The sequence below is a fragment of the Ambystoma mexicanum genome, chromosome 12 (genome assembly GCF_040938575.1).
Source record: "Ambystoma mexicanum isolate Mex_15411 chromosome 12, UKY_AmexF1_1, whole genome shotgun sequence".
NCBI lineage: Eukaryota > Metazoa > Chordata > Amphibia > Caudata > Ambystomatidae > Ambystoma > Ambystoma mexicanum.
Window position 1 is genome coordinate 1,104,457,955 of NC_090936.1, and position 14,086 is coordinate 1,104,472,040.

The window sequence follows — 14,086 nt, forward strand, 5'->3', positions numbered from 1 at the left end:
GCATTTCTCATAGTCTTCTTATGCGGTTCTCTTCTTCATGGCGGTGCGGATGCCATGGATGGTGCGGATGCCACAGATGTCATGGATGGTGCAGTTGTCATTGATGGTGCAGATATTATGGATGGCACAGATGATGCGAATACTGCGGATGGTGAGAATACTGTGGATATTGCGGATGGTACAGATGTTGCGGTTGTTGCAGATGTTGCGGATAGAGGCAACACCTATTTGCCATGATGTTACCAAATATCCGTATCCCCTATATATGCTATGTACCTGTAACCCCATATATATCTGTATCCCATATCCATCCTGTCGCTTTAAATATTGTATGTCGCTATGTACGTCCCCACCGTCCTGCTCACGTGCCTAGTCTCAGGCATTTTTACTGATAAACCACCATACCACACCACTATGCTCACTCTCCTCTATACACCATCATTCAACTAGAACACAGCTATACGCCTGATAATTCGGCCTAACTGTTCACATACAAACACGACCCCACAATCACCTCATCACCCTAATAAAACACAGCTAGCTGAAGAACATTTCGGCTAGCATAGGCGTTCCTCATGCCTAACGCAGCCAGAACCCAGTCTGGGTGTCCACCCACCAGACTGCACACATCCAACTGATTCCTCAGCACCACACCTATCGCTAGGAAGCAGCTATCATCCGACAACTACACCAGCTGCACACATATCCGGTGCACCCATGCACCATACGACACTCTCTCACTCTACTGACATGAACTGCGGTTCCCGAGGGTTGTTCAACCTACCAGCGCTTTGAGGTCATAGTAATGATATGTAAGGCACTATATAAATGCAAAGTAACATAACATAACATGTCTCCTATTCGTTCCAAATGCCTCGCACATTTAGATATCCTATAGCCCCTTATTTTTCTCTCTGCCCTCCTTCAGCTAATCTAGAGTTCCTCATTACTTGTGTCTCTCTGTTACAAAGTGTCTCTCTCTTTCAAACACCCTATCGTACTCCATTGCGTATATCTCATAGTTCAAGGGTGTCTACCCCTGGGCAACCTACCTCCCTGGATTACTTGTTTTCTACCTCTAGACCCCAATATACCAGAATGTGTATCTCCTGCCACAGTGCAGGTTTTACCAATATATGAGTTCACTTGCGGCCCATGGATCATTGTGAGCATGTCCAGATGTGGAGCAGTAATCTGCTCGCAACTCGAATATATTCGAAAACCATGGGCCATTGTGCCCAACCTATGTAACTGTGCAGGGTTCCCCAATGTGCTAGTGAAGTAGTGCCACATGGAACAACATGTCATACTCCTGCAACGTGCAGGGGTAGCCACGAAACTTCTGCACTAGGGCTGAATGGGCCACTATTTCCATCTTCTGCCACAGTGCAGGCATCAGAACTACATTAGAGTGCTAGAGCCCCCCAACACATCACTCTTGGCCAGATGCTGCTACAGGACAGGGAACACTTTTTACTAGTGTACTAGAGTTGTCCATCATGGCTAGCTCACACAATAGCTCAGGGGTCACCATTCCATTAGTGTGCTAGAGCCCGATCAGCACTCATATCATCTTGCCCAAATCTGGCAGTGGATCGCCATATCATACCCCTGATGCAAGAGTCACGATTTCACCATTGCACTGGAGCCCTAGGGACCATGATGTACAACACCTGATGAAGTGCAAGAGGCCCAGATGACTGAGCACCTTGAACTGGGCCATGAAAGTGGCAAAATTGATATTGCACATGTGTCAGCTCCGGTGAACCAGCTCCACTATGGAAGGTGATGTGTATTCCGGTCAGCTGGGTGTAGCCTGCCAAATGGCAGGACAACAACCTGGAAGGCCAGACCTCCTCTTTGATCTCTTTGGGAAGGTAGGTAACACCCTCAACGCGAGACAGCCGCACCGCAAACAACTGTCAAGGGCCTGATCATCAAAAGAGCACACCTATTCAATAGGAGTAGCCTCACACCAGGTTTCTGCATCTCTTAAGGTCTTTGTCCTTAGTAAGAAGGGAAGGCCCAGGATTATGATAAGCAGGAGAACTCTGGTCAATGGGAGAATGTTTCCACCATTTTGATTCTCACTGTCCCTCTCAAAGCACTTTGAAAGTGACATCAACATGGTAAAGCCCACTCTGTTCCAGGTCAGGGATTGGACCGCTAAGGTAGGCTCACTTTAGTCCAATAAACTGAGGACTTTTGCCTTCAAAAGAAGGGGATCTTCCAACACTTCATCAGATTTTCTCCGTTCCACTCGGATCCTTCAAGGCTGTGGATTTGTTCTGAAGATCTCACTGGACTTCCTTTGAAAGAGTTGTACTCTCCAAAGCCCTTTGCCTGAGGTGAGGTAGGAATAATCCAATACAGAAGGAATATCTGTCCACTACCACTCCCATGGCCCAGGAGTAAGCTGTGCCATGGATCAGAATATACCACGCTGCACCGGGATCTCCTGAGCTGGGAAAGCAGATCCCGAACAGAATCATCCCTCAAAGAGCCTCACATCAACCAGAGGACCACACCAGTCAAAGCTCCCTGTTCACTGCACCAAACTGGTTGCTCCATGTCCACCGCACCAGTAACAAAAAGGATCTCACTAGCTCTGGTTGCTGTGCACCTCCACCAATTAAACATTTGCTTGCACGTTTGACCAACACAACACATCATTGTGTCCCAGTCAAAGCTTGTCACCTGGTAGGCCTGAATTGACTGCTCAATGCCGGGATCCAAACTGAATCACTGGAGAGTCACTTGCTGACTCTAACCGGCTGTTACAACCACAGCTCACCCCAGCTAGCCCTTGGACTGCTGCCTCATTGATCCCACATTGCCGCACCCAAGATCACTACTTCAACGACTGTCGACCACTGACTCGAACAGCTGGAGCATCACTCATCGACCCCCCTGCAAGGACTAAAGCCATGGCCAACTGCAAAGCATTCCTGGGACTGCCCTGACCGGCATCCTTGAAGAGCTGCCATTCTACCGCAGAGAAAACCTGTATTCACCCATACTGGACATTTGCTTGCTTTCAGGGCCTGCACGATCATAAAAGCCCGAACTAAGCCTGATCAGCTCGCATCTATGTTCGACCCCTGGTCTGACGACCCACCAAGAACGTAATCCAGGGACTGTTGACTCTGAACTGCACCCTCGGTCCACTTGGACCCTATAGTCTGGTTAGGTCACGATCACTCATGTTTTCTACCAAGATATAACTTTTATGGGAATACCTACTGCTACTTTTTCCAGTCAATCCCATCATCTCTGTTCTTCTGTTGGGGTGGGTTTTTGAACAGTGTTCTCTAATCATTCTACATGCAGAGAGTGTCTTTGATTAAAGCATTTAAATTGTTATAGAACCTTTATTGACATTCCCTTAATTTTGGACGGTGATACAGTGTTGTTTGGGTCACTACTGGGTCACCTCCACAACCCCTCTTAAGAGCAAAGCCTTCCCTCAGCTCATCTTACCACAAAGGAGTAGGAGGTATATCTCTTAACTGTGCCTGTTTTACCTTTATGATTGGGTTGCGTTTTGGTTTGTAGATGTATGAGGGCTGAGCGGGCCATTTTACCCCTACTCCTCCATATACCCCTGCAAAACAGTATCCATAGCGTCACAACGAGAATTGTGGGAAATAATTTGTCCATTTGCTTAAAGGGTTTAATGAAGCTAATATTGTATGCAGATGCTAGTGAAGTGAATTGAGGGGCAGTTTTGATGCAGACTGATGGTAAAGAACAATGTTCTGTTTTGCTTGCATCAATGAATTTGAAATGGCCTAAGATACAATAATCATTGAATGAGAAACATTGGCATGTATATATGTATATTGGCCATCACAAAGTTTAGGGGAGGAGTTTCACAGTGGTGAGTGAACACTTATCGCTGACTGCCTTGTTTAAAAGTAGAGGAATGTATGGGATATCACACAGGATTATCAAATGGATTATGCATGGTCAATCAGTGGATTTTCAGGTCATGTATTGTAACATATAACACTGGTATTTGTATTAGTATTTTATTCTATTTATTGAGTGCTTTCGTCAAAGCACTTTATAAAATTAAGTAACAAATGATACAATAAAATACATAATGATAAATGTTTGCAGTCAACTATGCAGAAAATAAAGAGAGAAGAAGATGAGCTTTGAGTTGAGAATGGAAGTTATTATAAGTAGAAGAAACACAAATGGAAAGTGGAAGTGTATTCCAGTACTTTGGAACGAGAAGTGAAAAAAACGGACAAGGTGGCTTTGGAACAGAGAGAAGAAATTAGGATTAGGAGCGGAGCTTTGAGCTGAGGTTTGAGCAGTCTGAGGCAGTCTTTCTACCGTGTCGTTTGTGGGAGGACCCACTTATACTCAGCAGACACCGCAGAGCGGTGAGCGGAGCTTTGAGCTGAGGTTTGAGCAGTCTGCGGCAGTCTTTCTACCGTGTCATTTGTGGGAGGACCCACTTATACTCAGCAGACACCGCAGAGCGGTGAGCGGAGCTTTGAGCTGAGGTTTGAGCAGTCTGCGGCAGTCTTTCTACTGTGTCGTTTGTGGGAGGACCCACTTATACTCAGCAGACACCGCGGAGCGGTGAGCGGAGCTTTGAGCTGAGGTTTGAGCAGTCTGCGGCAGTCCGCGGCTGCTCCCGGATGAAGCCCGCCATCGGAGCCTCGATTGGGGCGCCTACCCTTCCCCAAACACCGTCGGAATCGCCATCACCATCGGAATCGCTGTCATCGTCGGAATCAGCCTTGGAAGTGCGAAGGCTTAGAAGTAACTACAAGGCTCCAGAAGTTCATCTACAGAAGCCTCCAACCAAAAATGTAAAGGAGACAAAGACTAGTGTAAACACACCCTTTACCGCAACCAATTCTGCAAGCAAAACATCAAAAACGTGGTTTGATTTCGAAAACCCGTTTGACATCTCTCGGCGTTCACCTTTTCTGTCCCCGACAAATCTACATGCGTAGCATGCAGAGTCTAGGATCTCCTCAAACCACTTTAACTTCCAAGCTACCAACAAATTTGCATTTGCACCGCCATCGCTAACCAAGGACCGGACTATGCCTCCCAACTTGCCCGTCTCACCTGTGCCGCGGATCGATGAGCTGGAGGAATGCCTCTCCCCCACGGGTGCTTCCGCGCCTTGTTCGCCGGGACGGCATACTGCGGCGGCGATCCTCTCCTCCTCCCCCTGCTCTGCGATTTCCATACAGCCTCACCGCCGTACCCCCGGGTTGGCGAGAGGAGCAGTGGCCGTGACTGTCGGAGGACGGCCGGCACCTGCCCCTGTGCTGTCCGAGCCGGCGGAGGCCCGAGGAGACATTCCGTTGGCAGGTGGACTCTCGCAGGTCAGAGGACTGGTTCCGACCGATGAACTAGCTGAGGGGTGGGGAGGCGGGCTTCGCAGGGGAAGGAGGATCTCCCCCCCCTGACGGGACCAAACCCAGCCCCTCATACCAGCTTCAAGTAGCAGAGGACAAGAAAGCAAGCTCTCCGGACCACCGCAAAGGCGAGTCTGCCGTGAATGCAACAAACGTGACTCCAGCGATCACGTTGGTACTGGCACAAATCCATGCAGCAATGAGCCCTACCATGGACTCCCCACAACAGAACAACGACGGTCGGCAGACCGCAAACGAAATAACATATTCCAACCTAACAATAGGGAAGTCTCAAATCTTTGAGCTAGACCGCGCAGGAAACACTGAAACAAACGTTCCAAGTCTGCAATCCCCCACAGATCATTCCTCTGTTACCACAAACAATCCTTTTGCACCCTCTTCTAAACAACAATATGCGGGAAAAGACCTATTTGACTCTACAGTAGTAGAGCTCTCTATATTACAGAATACCCAAACACAGAAAAACCAAAAGTCAAAAAAACCGACTCCTCTTGATAAAGCCCTTAAACCTTTGCGCCAAAAATTGTTGAAGGAATCTAGGTCTTGCTTACAAAACTCTCAAACGTCAAAATACAAAAAAAAAGGTGCAACAAAAAAACTCCTTCCGCATCCGCTTCTATCAGTCGCTCTTAAAGACTTCTTCAAAAAACAATGTAAAAGAAAGCTGGACCAGGACCAAGAACTATCGGACGTGGAAATTCTGGAGGCTATACAAGACCTACCCCCAGTGCCCAAAGTAAGGAAAGTGACTGAAAACACAAAAAAGACACCACGGCTACCAATTTATGGCAAATCTACACCGGAAAGAAGCGCTAATCCAAATAGCGCCTCACCCCCTACGGACGACCAAAATTCGCCCACGGAAAACCCGCCTGGTGAGCCTATGGAAAATCAGTCCCCAGTTAAAATCACCGCACCAGGGTTGTCTAAAACAAACTCAAAACAAACAGAAACGCAAATACAAGCTGAGAACATCAATAAACCCATTCCACCCACAGAACAAGAAATAAACGGTCGCGCACAACCACGAGCCACTGAGAGCCCACCAAAAGAAAACTCACCTACCAAAACAAAGTCGGCACTGCCACCACTCTCTAGACAGTATAGCGTTCCTGGCCGCCCATCGAAGAGTCAACTGGAATCTGCCCAACCTTCACTCCAACCAAAAACCTTGAACAGATCGATCCAGACAGACGAAAGCTCTGTATTTACAGCACCACCATCGCCATGTACAACAAAAGATCGATCACCACCTAAAAATAGGAGGTTAAGTGAAATATCTACACCAAGCGCCAAGGAATCATTTTCAAAAAAACCCGACCTAACAACTATTATGTCGGCTATAACAATAGCATTAGCACCCTTTGGGAAACTCTATGAGAACATCAGTGACTCTTTAAAAGATCACATTACAATCACAGCAATGATGCACACCAAGCTGATTTTCGTCGAAGGCCTCATTACAGCCCTGGAACAAAGGAAAAAGACAGACAGAGACACTTGGGACCAGAAATTTGCTTCACTCGACGAACAACTAAACTCCTTAAAATCTACTACTCTAGCCAAACCAAGTATGGCTGATAAAGAAACCCAGTCAACGCCATCATCTCCGCCTATAGAATTGGCTCCGGTGTTCTTAAAAACAACTGATAAACATTCTCGTCCGCCGACTTAAGCACCTAAACTTACGCCACCAAGTGACATTTCTCTAAAATCGGTGGCCGCCACGAGAAACCATCCTGTGCTGAAACTCGCTACAGGCGCCCAAGAAGATTCTTCCAACTCGGAAACAGTGTCAGCGCTGGATCTAGTGCTGGCTTCAAGGAAAACTATTAAAAAAAGAAAACAACAAAAAACGACGGATGAAAACCAAGATTTTCGATACCAGAGCAAAAATAATGACAACGCAGAGCCACACGATACCCCCTCCCCCAGGACCACGGAGGACTTCCTGATTCTAAGCTCCATGATTGACTTAACACAGCACTGGGACACAATAAAAAACTCAGAACCACAAGTTGAAAATGCTACCAATTCCAAAATTGAAGCACCAAAGGTCCCTCCCAGTTCTAAGAACGATAAAACCAAGGAAATATCCTTAAATCATAAAACTGAGAACAAGGATAGAACGACGACATCGCAGCTCTCGGGAACTATTCAACCACACCTGAAAGTGATACCAGGTCGCCTGGCAACTTCTCCCGAACAGATCGACTCTGGGCAACGAAAATCATCGCCAGCAAACCAGAAAGAGACCCTCTTAAGATCAAAACTTCCTACAACAAGAGCTACCCGCCTATTTAAAATAGAACAAAAAATCACGGAGGAACATTACATGATTCTAAACAGAAGAACAGTGCTCAGGATTTTAAAACAAGTACACACGCTACAGGCCTTAAATTCAAACGACTTCATCTTAATCGAGCCGTACCACAGGTCCAAGCAAGCAAAAGCGTATCTTCATATCAGGAGCTCGGCACTTTGTGAAATTCCTCAGGGCGTCTACAAGGAGTTAGAACAGTTGGGCTTTATACTCAACGAGATCCCAATTCAGAACAAAACTAGCAACCACGAAGAAAACTGTAAGACCTCAGACATCAAAAAATATAGATTCAAATCTCAACGGAGGACTTATATGGATCTTCGAGAAGGAGGAAAACTTCATCTCAGTCGAGAGAAACCATCCAAAATTATACTAGATCAGCCTGGGAACGAACAAACACACCAGATAAATCGAAACATGGTCCTTCCAGAAATGGGAGAACCTTACAAGAAGAGAGCACAGAAACTACAACGACAAAGGGAGACACCAAACTCCCCGACACCCTTCGAGAGTTCGATATCAAGACCAGCGATCCTCCCCGGAACGCGCTGTTGAAAGCAGAAAAAAAACATTAGACCTGCCCACCACTACCTCAGACGTCGTGCCAAAAAAGGGCAGCTGGTCATGGATACGGGATGCCCTAACACCGGGTATCAAAAGATAGCAGCAAACAGGGGGCGCCAGTCCACCGATCCCCCCGACGCGAACAAAACGAGAAGCACAGGAAAAATCGCTTCTCTCCATAGCCTCATGGAACACCAGAGGCCATATGCACTTAACTGAACTTGACAGCTACAACCTGGGAGTACACAACATCCTCTGCCTCCAGGAAACCTGGTTGTTGGACAAACCGGCACTGGATGGTTACAGCATAGAGATCTCTCCTGCCTACAAAGGCCCACTGGGTCGCCCATCATCTGGCCTATTAACAGCTACCCGCATAGGCTCAGGCATACATATCATCAAGAAAATAAAAGCAACCTATGGATTCTTGGCTGTCCTTGCCACATGGACGGACGAAATCGCAGTGGAAAGAAAACCTTCTCGAGAGCCCCTCGCTATCATAAATGCCTATTGGAACCCTCAAAAAACAACACCAGAAAATTTCTGCGATGCAGCCGCCAATATCATTGACGAAATCAGAATTAAACATCAAACCCCAAACATCTTTATCTGTGGGGACTTAAACGCAAACTGTGTAGCCCAAACCACGCCAAAAACAAAAGCTTCTCCCTACACTCTGGCAGAGTCAAGGGGAAAACTATGGCTAGCATTAATGACCTCCAGGAACCTCCACAACGCAGCCAATGTTATGAGCGACCAAATGCTGATACCTACGTGGGAACGTGATAGCTCATCAGCCACCCTCGATTACATCTTTGTCTCTGAAAAGGTCTACCAGCGCATAACCTCCTTTGAAATAATTAGAACAAAGGCTAGCGACCACAACCTATTGAACCTTAAATGTAACACCAGTGTGCGCGACCATCTATTTTACAAACCATCGATCAGGACAAATTCCCAGGCTACCCGTTTGTGTATGTCCTCCAAAGACATCAAAACTCTGACTGATAACTACAAAAGCTTAACTTCTCATATTGAAGTGAAAGACGCAATCTTCAGAGACAGCTACATTCCTCTGCTCCTTCCTTTTAAAAAACCACGGAAGCTCACCAATGATCTAAGGTCTAATCATAACCATGTGTATAACGCTACCCTGGTAACCAAACGCAGATCCTTAAGGAAATTAAAGAAAGAAGCAGCTGCGTTGAACACAGCAACCTTGTGGGAATCTTACCACTCTGAGAGGAGAAGACACCAACAATGGCTGAGAAAGGTAAGATGTGACCTTTACCAATCAGATGCAGAGAGTATGCTCAAGGCTTTAGCCACCAAAAAATCTCGGGACTTCTGGTCTATGGTCAACCAAACAAACTGTCATCCCAAAACCCTAAGGATTAACTCTGTCACCGAAGAAAACTGGGTCAAACACTTCTCAGAACTCTTTGACTCACCTCTAACGTCTATCGACCCTCCAACGAGATCGCTAGAGGGAAATTGGGTGGACCTCTCAGACGAAGACGAGATAAAAAAAGTCATCACAAGGCTGAAACTATCAAGAGCCCCTGGACCGGACGGGTTAGCAAACTCTGATCTAAAAGAATATCCATACGACTGGTCAGCGGTATTGAGTCTGATCTTTAAAGACTGCAAAAACCAAAGGACACTACCTGACTCCTGGACCCAGGCAGTTATCATCCCCATTTTCAAGAAGGGCGTCAGAGAGGACCCTTCCAACTATCGACCTATAGCCCTGTTAGACGTCATAGGTAAGGTCTTCGCCACAATCCTCCTGAGCTACTTTCAGAAATGGGCATGGCTTTCTCCCTCTACTGACCCACTACAAACTGGATTCCAGAAAAACGCTAGCACTGCAGCCAATATAATGATCCTGAGTATCATTAAAGACAAAGTCTTGTCGGGCGCACCAAGAGTTTTCCTCGCATTCGTCGACCTATCTCAGGCATTCGACAGAGTTGATAGACCTAAACTATGGAATAAACTAAAGACATGGAACTGCCCCGATGAAATCCTGGCTCCCATAATCGCCCTCCACTCGAACACCAGCGTGTCTGTCCGTCTGAACAACCAAGGTCTACTATCCGACCATATACCTTCCGACCAGGGAGTGAAACAGGGCTGCCCGCTGGCGCCCGCTCTTTTCATATTGTTCCTAGGTGACTTTAAAGATTCTCAAGATACGATCAGGTCATTTACACCCAAAGTCGGCAACGTAAGGGTCAATCGACTTCTATATGCCGATGACCTGATAATTCTGGACCACACACAGGTCGGACTCCAGCGCCAACTGGACAACCTCGCACAGTACACCAAGGACAACAATTTGGAGATAAACGAATCAAAAACTAAAATCTTGATCATGCAGAAAAAGGGAAATAAGAAGAAAGAAAGCCTGCAGTGGTTCCTCTTCAAGTCAAAAATTGAAGTCGTCTCAGCGTTTAAATACCTTGGGGTCGAAATTGACAGCTCTAAGAACACATCTAGTATGCAACAATCTTTATGGACAAAGACTAAACACCTAACAGCCCAGCTCCGAGCAAATTTAGCCTGTTACCTGCAATCCAGTTCTACAAGGCAAAAGTAATTCCGTCCCTGGTATACGGCATGGATGCAACACCTTCAATCCCATCCACACTCTCGCCTAAATTGGAAGGCTTTATCTGGCGAACAGTACTTGGTCTTCCAAAATCCACATCGTCGGCTGCAATAAGGCGAGAACTCGGCCTGCTCTCCTTGACTGCAATAGTGGCCCAAAGCACAATGCAGCTATTTAGAAAGATTCAACACCCGGAGAGCCTCCAAATATACCGCATGATTAACGAAGAAATTACCGAAGGAAACAACCAGATGCTAAAACACTGGGTTGAAATTCAACAACAAACATTGCAGGAGATTGCGTGTTCAGAAGATGACCTACTCCAAAATCCTTTAAGAATCAAATTGAAAATGGAATGGCTAGATTGGATAAACACAAACGAAAAAGCAGTATCAAACAAACTGCTAAGCCACCTGCCACCTGCTCCTAACAAGCTTAGAGAGCCAATGGAGTACTGCACAAAGTATCCTAGTAAACTGTTAATGAAAACTCTACTAAAAGCTCGTCTCAATCTACTACCCACCCAGGAAGTCTTAGCTATCAGAGCAGCAACTAAGGACAAAACTTGTCGACTCTGCAAAAATTCACAAACAATAGAAACTATAAGACATCTTCTGATGGCCTGCCCGGCGATTGCACAAGAAAGGGACGCCTTCTTTGGCCCTCTGCGCATAAACTCTTTCGTAGACGATGAAGATACGTGGTGGAACCGCCTAATCACAGGAGCTCGAACTAGATGGCTAATTCCGACGGCTAAACTTCGAATCATCGTCATGGAAAAGACCAACCCTCATTGATGCCAACGCAAATTTGCATCCATAAATTACACGGCGACCCAGATCTCCCTGCATAGTCAAGACGATCAAAGTTTTTTTTTTTCCTTTTTTTCTCTCTTTTTTGAGTCCATTTACTTCGTAATGACGAAAAACCGTTTTGTAAAAATCTAAAAAGATTATACACAAATTAAAAAAAAAAAAAGAAATTAGGATTCAGACCGGCGAGAACGGGACGCAGAATAATAAGAAAAAGAGAACAAAGATATGAAGGAGCCAGACCATGTAAGGCTTTGTAGACAAATCAAAGAAAATGGAACATAAGATAGAGAACAAAAGACAACAAATAGGCAGAGCGAAGAGACAGATTCACAGAGGAACGAGAAGTTAATTTCAGAGTTGAAAACCAAGCGTAGAGGAGTAAGGTGAGACTTAGGAAGAGCAAAAAAGAGAACAGAACAATAATTAAGACAGGCAAAAACGAGGGGAAAAATGTGCAATTTAGTAGCCTGAAACGAGTGAAATGGGTGAGCACGCCGAATATTGCAGAAGTGAAAACAAGCAATACAAGCAGTGTTAGAACTATGCATGGAGAAAGAGAGATAAGAGTCGCAGAGAACACCTAGATCATGAGCAGAAGAAGAAAAAAATGAAAGAGAAGGAGGAAAAAGAGGACCAGTTGGAGGAGGAACAGGCGAAGGAGAGGAAGAGGGGAAAAAGAGTACCTCCGTTTTGGAGGGATTCAAATGAAGAAATCGGGAAGCCATCCAGGATTTAACAGCAATTTTAGTATCATCAGCATAGAAGTCGCAGGACAGACAAAAGGAGTATATATGGGTTCAGATAACGAAATAATGAGCATATGGCCTGTTGGGTATCGTTCATACAATGGATGGAGATGGAAAATAACTCAGACACCAAATAATCAAACCAACTCAGGAAGATGGCAAAAGTGCTCTTTTATTGACAATTATCTAAAACGGAGTTACAAAGGACATCAATGGACTTTCAATCGAGCTCTCAATTCATTTCACACAAAAACAGCTTTATATTAATAAAATACATCAGATGTGACGTCATACTACGTGGCAAATGAGAAAAACCTACGAGGGATTGTGATAGGCTTATGGGAACATCTAAGTATACCTTCTATAAGGGGTGGGATTGTGATTGGATATCTACTGTCAGGTGGACAACTTATGACCACCTCTAAAACATGTCATCTTCAACACTATTAAGTACACAGTATATCATTGGCTCTCAACCTATAAGGCCCTTCATTATACAGCCCTCTATAATTGGTTGGCATGCTCATGCCATTCTGGAACATTCGGCTCACTTAGCAGCACAGGTGCCAGAAGGTGGACTTGACTTTACCTCCCCCCCAATTAGCCCATCATCTCTCATCACCCAAGCCTTCTGCCATGCAGATTGTCTTTGAACTTGGCCTTGCAAAGTTTCCTTGTCCTTGGGAATATATGGGAGTGCGAGCACGCCCTATCCTTGTTCTAGGACTCCACGCTTAGCTCTATTTGCATCCTTGGTTCACGTGACAGGAGACCACAATTTAGACTATTTTGCAGCATTTCAATGTCTTAAATTAATAGAACTTGGCACGCTTGATGTTCTTTCTTTACTCCTTAACAAGAGATGATTCAGCTCTCACGTTCACCGCCTTCAAGAATAGATAACCGTCCTTGCTTTGTTTCTGCTTTGACACCAGGCCAGGCAGCCTCGCAATTCGTTTCCACGATCTCAACGTATTCATGCTACAACGCAGTTCTCTGCCTTTCTTTTCCATTGGTCCTGAGGATATCTTCTCTCAAACACTCGCTGCGGAATTGGCACACATGCAGGTGTCAAACATGGCATAACCTCAGGCTTCCAACATATAGAAGGTCGAGGGCGGGACTTCCTGCAGAGGCATTTACCTGTTCCTCTACCATAGTGTATAAAGAAATAAGGAGAGGACCTAGGGCAGAACCGTGGTGGACCCTGTAAAGATGTTTATAGAATGAAGATGACTGGCATGCCCAGGAGACAGAATCGGTATGGTTAGAAACATAAGATTAAAAACATTTAAGCACAGAGCCAGATAACTCCAGTGTAGATAGAGAAGAGAGTATGATAGTGTGATCAACAGTATCGAACGCAACGGATAGGTTAAGCAAAATGATATGATATGATATGGCATTTATACACGCACATAAACAAGTGTTTCAAGGCATGATGAGGCAAGGAAGGCGGAACAGTGGGAGGACAGAGAAAACGATCTTACTAGGCCAAGTGAGATTGAGATTGCACAAGTGCAGGGGTGGGGGTAGGGGAAAAGTGTCAGGGGAAAGGGGAGGGGGCAGTGCTGTACATGGGATCAAAACAATAACAAGAGGTGCAGCCAGCA

General features: G+C 45.6%; 1 protein-coding gene across 1 annotated transcript in view; it reads left to right on the forward strand.

Moving 5' to 3' along the window:
• Positions 1 to 14,086, forward strand: part of LOC138513101 (E3 ubiquitin-protein ligase TRIM69-like) — a 90,398-nt gene that overhangs the window by 8,750 nt on the left and 67,562 nt on the right. The gene's annotated exons all lie outside the window — the stretch shown is intronic.